Source organism: Pundamilia nyererei, unplaced genomic scaffold, assembly GCF_000239375.1.
Source record: "Pundamilia nyererei isolate P.nyererei 1_Seehausen unplaced genomic scaffold, PunNye1.0 scaffold00094, whole genome shotgun sequence".
Classification (NCBI taxonomy): domain Eukaryota; kingdom Metazoa; phylum Chordata; class Actinopteri; order Cichliformes; family Cichlidae; genus Pundamilia; species Pundamilia nyererei.
In genome coordinates, this window is record NW_005187495.1 from 612717 (window position 1) to 618160 (window position 5444).

Below are 5444 nucleotides of genomic sequence, written 5' to 3' on the forward strand. Positions count from 1 at the left end.
AGAATGCAGTAATTGCAAATTTCAACATAGAAAACTGATCTGTGGTCAGATTAATCAAAATTTGAATTGGTTTTGGAAAGTTTGGATTCCATGCCCACTGAACTAAAGAGGAGAGGTTTGTTATTAACAGCCCAAAACTCTGATGGTATGATGGTGCATCAATGCTAGTGGAGCTAGTAACGTTAAGTATGCCAGCAGTCCAGACATTATACCAATTCAAGCTATTTGGCACAACATGAAATGAAAGATATGATTAAAAAAAAACGATGACTGTTGAGTCAGACAAAAATTGGAAAATAAGCTGTTGGGTCTGCGTTTCAGCAGCCCCGCTGGTTCAGAGTCTTATTCCCGTTAACAAAGCAAGACGAACAGCTCAAACATTTTTTCACATGCTAGCAAGGGAAGGATCTCAGAGCAGCCCTTCTGCCCTCAGTGTCAAACCACTTCGAAGAACCATCACTCCACAGCAGCAGTTAAAACACTGTGTGTGTGTGTGTGTGTGTGTGTGTGTGTGTGTGTGTGTGTGTGTGTGTGCGTGTGTAAGCATAATAAATAATAATAATAAACTTTATTTATAAAGCACACTTAAAAACCAAGGGTATGCCAAGGTGCTTAACAAGTAAGATAGAGAATAGGAGGAGGATAATAGAAATAGGACCAAAGCAAGTACTAAGTATGCAAGCAGATAACTGTCACTGATACATAGGAAAGCAACAGGTACAGAGCAAACAAGAATTTAAATGAGCATAAAAGTGCATGATATAAAATCATAAAAGAAATATTAACTAGAGGGAAAGGCAAGATTGAATAAGTGGGTTTTTAATGGTGATTTGAACAGTGCAATGGAATCAGATGCGCGGAGGTCGAGAAGAAGGGTATTCCACAGTACCGGGGCAGCCAGAGCAAACGCACGATCACCCCGGGACTTCAGTCGAGATCTGGGTTGGGTCAGAAGTAGTTGAGTGGCAGATCTGAGTGTTCTAGCAGGAGTATGTGATTTGAGAAGTTCACTAAGATAACTTGGCACTAATTTATTAATAGTTTTGAAAGTAAGGAGTAATATTTTAAATTGAATACGGTAATTTATGGGCAGCCAATGCAAGCTAGCTAGGACAGGAGTAATATGGCAAAATTTCCTGGTACCAGTCACTGTGTGTGTATGTGTATGTGTATGTGTATGCATGTGCATGTGAGTGTGTGTGCGAGTGGGTGTTAGTGTTTGGGGGTGTGTTTATGTGACCTCCTGCTCACCAAAAGGGTCATAAAGGCAGGAAGTTTACTAAACAAGAAAACAGAACCTTCACAAAATTAGCTAATAGCATTTTTCTCCTAAAATGGTACATTGTCTCAGTTTAGATTTTTTTCTGTGTTCTATTGAGAACAAAATATGCGTTTGTTGGATTTGAAAATCATTGCATTCAGTTTTTAGCTACATTTTACACAATATTGCAACATTTTCCAAGTTGTAGTGGCAAAAATTGCTTATACACAAATGACTTATCAGGTTGTTCTTTGCAGGATGACATTCTCTTCACTTAATACTCCAAGAATGAGATTTGGAGTGATCTCTCATCATTTTGAAGTAATGTACACCAAGTCTCATTCTTTCACTTTAAATGCTTACATTTTAAGTTTATAAGGCAACAAAGTTGCAGTTAGTTATGTCAAAACTGTATGCAGTGTCTGCATTTCTACAGCATACTTGCAGTGTACTTTACTAGGAATGAAAATGTTATGTAACTGAATTAATGTTGTGTTTAGAGTCTTGGAGACCTTTACCGGACATTGTTTTATCACCTTGATATTTCATAGAATATTCTTATATTATGAAAATTGCTTGTTAATGTATTTTTTCTTCCCCTGTGATATGTTATCTCAACAGAAAATTGCCTCTCAAATTACTTCTGCTCAGGGTGTCTAAGAATTGGGATTGATGAATACAGTGCATTTTACACACTTATATCAGCAATTGGTGTTGTAGTACTTTTCACACGGAACTACCCACTCAAATGCCAAATAAATCTATTTGGATTTGTGATATTGAATTCAACACTTACCCCTATGGAGACTAATTGACCATTTTCTTCTTGTCAGTTTTTGATTAGAGATGCAGAGATGCAGACCAGCAATGTGGAAAGAATAATCCTTACTGGCAGTTCTCTGAAGGACTTCCACGTCACTGCATGTCAGCTGCCAGTCACATCAGTAGGACCTCCATGTGTAACGTTTAGTGGTGATTTCAAATCCTTTAGGTCTTTCTCAACACACATGAATGTCAAATTCATGTTGAATTCAATATTACCTCCCTATAATTTCTCAGATGAAGGTGATATATTATATATATTTGTTCTTCTATATGTTACAGCAGATGGCTGGCCCTCCCTGGTTATGCCAGAGGTTTCTTCTTGATATAAAGAAGAGCTTTTCCTTACCGCTGTCACCAAGCGCTTGCTCACAGGGAGTCATTTGATTTTGGGGGTTTTCTCTGTATTATTTAGGGTCTTTACCTTACAATATAAAGTGCCTGGGGCAACTGTTGTTGTGATTTAGTACAAATGTGATATGATATATCATATATTAAATTGAATTTAAATTAAATTAATCAATTAATCACCTATGTGCTGTTCTAAAAATGTCATAGTGTTACTTCAGGGGACTACAACGTCATGCCTTGCTACAATCCCAACAATCTCAGTACCCATCCACATCACTTGATGTTTCAGCTTCCATGTATCCAGCTTGCAAATGTCATATAGGAGAAGGTATTTCTTTATCCTGCCCACAGTTGCTGTGCATCTGCAAGCCGCTTTGCAGCCAACCTTCACTCCAGTGCCTCCTTTCATGCTGTTTTGACTTAAACAATATTATGACTGTTATCACTGATGCCTGTGGCTGTCCATTCAAGCATGAAAGAGTTCCAAAACACAACCAAAAAAAATTTATTATTTCAGTCAGTCCCACAATAGCACGGATGAGGTTAGATATAGAGAAAAGTATATGTTATTAAATTTACGGCAGTGGCGTTACAGAGAGCAGTGGCCACAAAACATTAAGGCTAAGTTGGTTTTTCAACCTTTATCATGTTGTGTCCTTGGTTATTTTGTTCTCCCAATGTCTCAGAGCTCACAAAGCTTTTGTAGACAAAGATGTCCTGGTCTTTGTGTGTATTGTATCATACTTTTGCTTTTGTTATTCTTGAAAGCTCCAGTAATTACTGCAGAATCAAACTGCCATAACTTGAAACAGCCTCTGAGTTTTTCTCAAAATGAGCTGGATTTTCTTTTACTCTGTGTTCATATGTTTAGAAGTGGGAAGGAAAGCCTTGTCCATGGTTTTTGTCTTTTTGTTAAAAGGTTGCATTTTCTGGTTGTAGACAGAGAATCCCTGGAAGAAGGCGCATAGAGCATTGCATTGCATATCATCAACAGCACCTTAACGGACAGCTATGCAGAAATAGCAACATAAACAAATAGCTTTGCTGCATGTCTGGACTTCAAGAGGCACTTAAAGTGTGCTCAATAGGCCAAACTCCCTTTGGCCCAGCTACAAGCTGTTCTCTGACCGGCTGGATGATTTTAAAAAGTGACGAGGGCAGATTTCCTTGAGTTCAGACCAAAATAGCTTCAGGAAATTAAAATTCCTTTGAGCCTTCGAGGTGGAGTGTGTGCATGTGTGTGTGAACCTACATCCTTTTGCTTATATGTGTAGCACGAGGTGTGCTAAAATAATGCAGAGATAGCAGAGACATTTTGGCCTAATCTGTCCTTCTTTTCGCACTTTAGGGCATTGGCAAGAGACAGACAAGGCCCAAAACTCATGAGCCAGACTTTACATGTACTACAGCATGTGTTGTCAGGGCTGTAACATTTGGTCTCCCAAATATTCACAAAAAAGCACCTCACATTAGCTGGATCTGCATCTGACTTGAAACAACCAGGCTCAACATTGTCAGGACCAAGATGTGCCAAAGCAAAAGTTAACTGCAATGCAATAAGGTTAGAAAGTCTAATCCAGGGGTCTCCAACTCCAGGCCTCGAGGGCCGGTGTCCTGCAGGTTTTAGATGTGTCCTTGATCCAGCACAGCTGATTCAAATGGCTAAATTACCTCCTCAGCTTGTGTTGAAGTTCTCCAGAGGCTGGTAATGAACTAATCATTTGATTCAGGTGTGTTGACCCAGGGTTATATCTAAAACCTGCAGGACACCGGCCCTAGAAGCCTGGAGTAGGAGACCCCCTGGTCTAATCCATCCTTAAAGGCCTCCTTTGAGACTGGACATCCTAACTTTATGATTGCAAACAAACCCTTATTCCATATTATGCTTGTAGCTCCCAAATGAGCAGCGTAATCAGATCAGGTACAGCCACATAATGCTTGAAATGCCAGTGAGGGATGGGTGCGCGTGTGGCTCCTAAATCAAATCAATGAGATAATCAATAAGTGGAGGCTGCAAGAAGAGGATTACTTAGAGCTGGAGGACACACTCGGTAGGCCATTCACTCATCTTGATTAAAGGTCCCACTTGGTGGTTTGACGCGGGCCAGTTTGCAGTGGGTTGACACCAGATCTGGGTCAATTATGAGTAGACATCCTTTTAATTACTTAGGATGTTTGCACCATAATCTGTCTGTCAGATGTGGGAATGTGAGTAAGGCTTGAAATATTTGAACCGCTTATGGTTTGATTGATTTATCTGCCCACATTTGAACGTATAGCGCATATCGCTCCTTCAAAAGCATGCCGAGTTATTACTTGCTTTGCTGCTATTTGGTATAGCCAAACTTTGATGCACCACTCCACACTGCTTCAGCTCCAGTTTAGGTGTCACAACAGCAAATACACGATGGTAAAAGACTGATTAGCCATTTTGAAAATAAGTACATTGACCAAGGCAACAGGCAAAACAAATTTTTACCCTCTAAAGATTTTGTTTTGCTAGTGTAATTAAACTTGAGATGTGTTTTTAGGATGTGTTTGCATGCTGAAAAGTATATTAACAAGCTCAATGATTATAGGGGCTAATTCCTGCATGTCCCACAGCTGTGTTTCCATTCATGTAAAACACTTGCACTCTAGTGTATTCAAGCTAATACTAAACTCAATCACTGGTGCAAGCACAACATTAAAGAATGGCCGTTATTCTATAACTACTGTGGCTCACAAAGAACGGCTAATAAAAACCAACCACTGAGACTTATAAGCTAAGTGCTCTGCAGCGGATGGGCTAATAATAATATCTGGGAGTAACACCAAGAAATCCCTGCGGATAATGCCAGATAATCACTGCTACACACCCCTATGGGATAGCAGGAAGGGTTGCAATGGCTGCAGAGTTTGGAAGTGCAAAGCTCCTGGCACCTCTTCAGAGCGACACATGGGAGTTCTATCAAAGCCAGCTTCAAAAGCTAATACCCGAGCTTAAAATCTTTTTTTTTTTTTTGGGGGG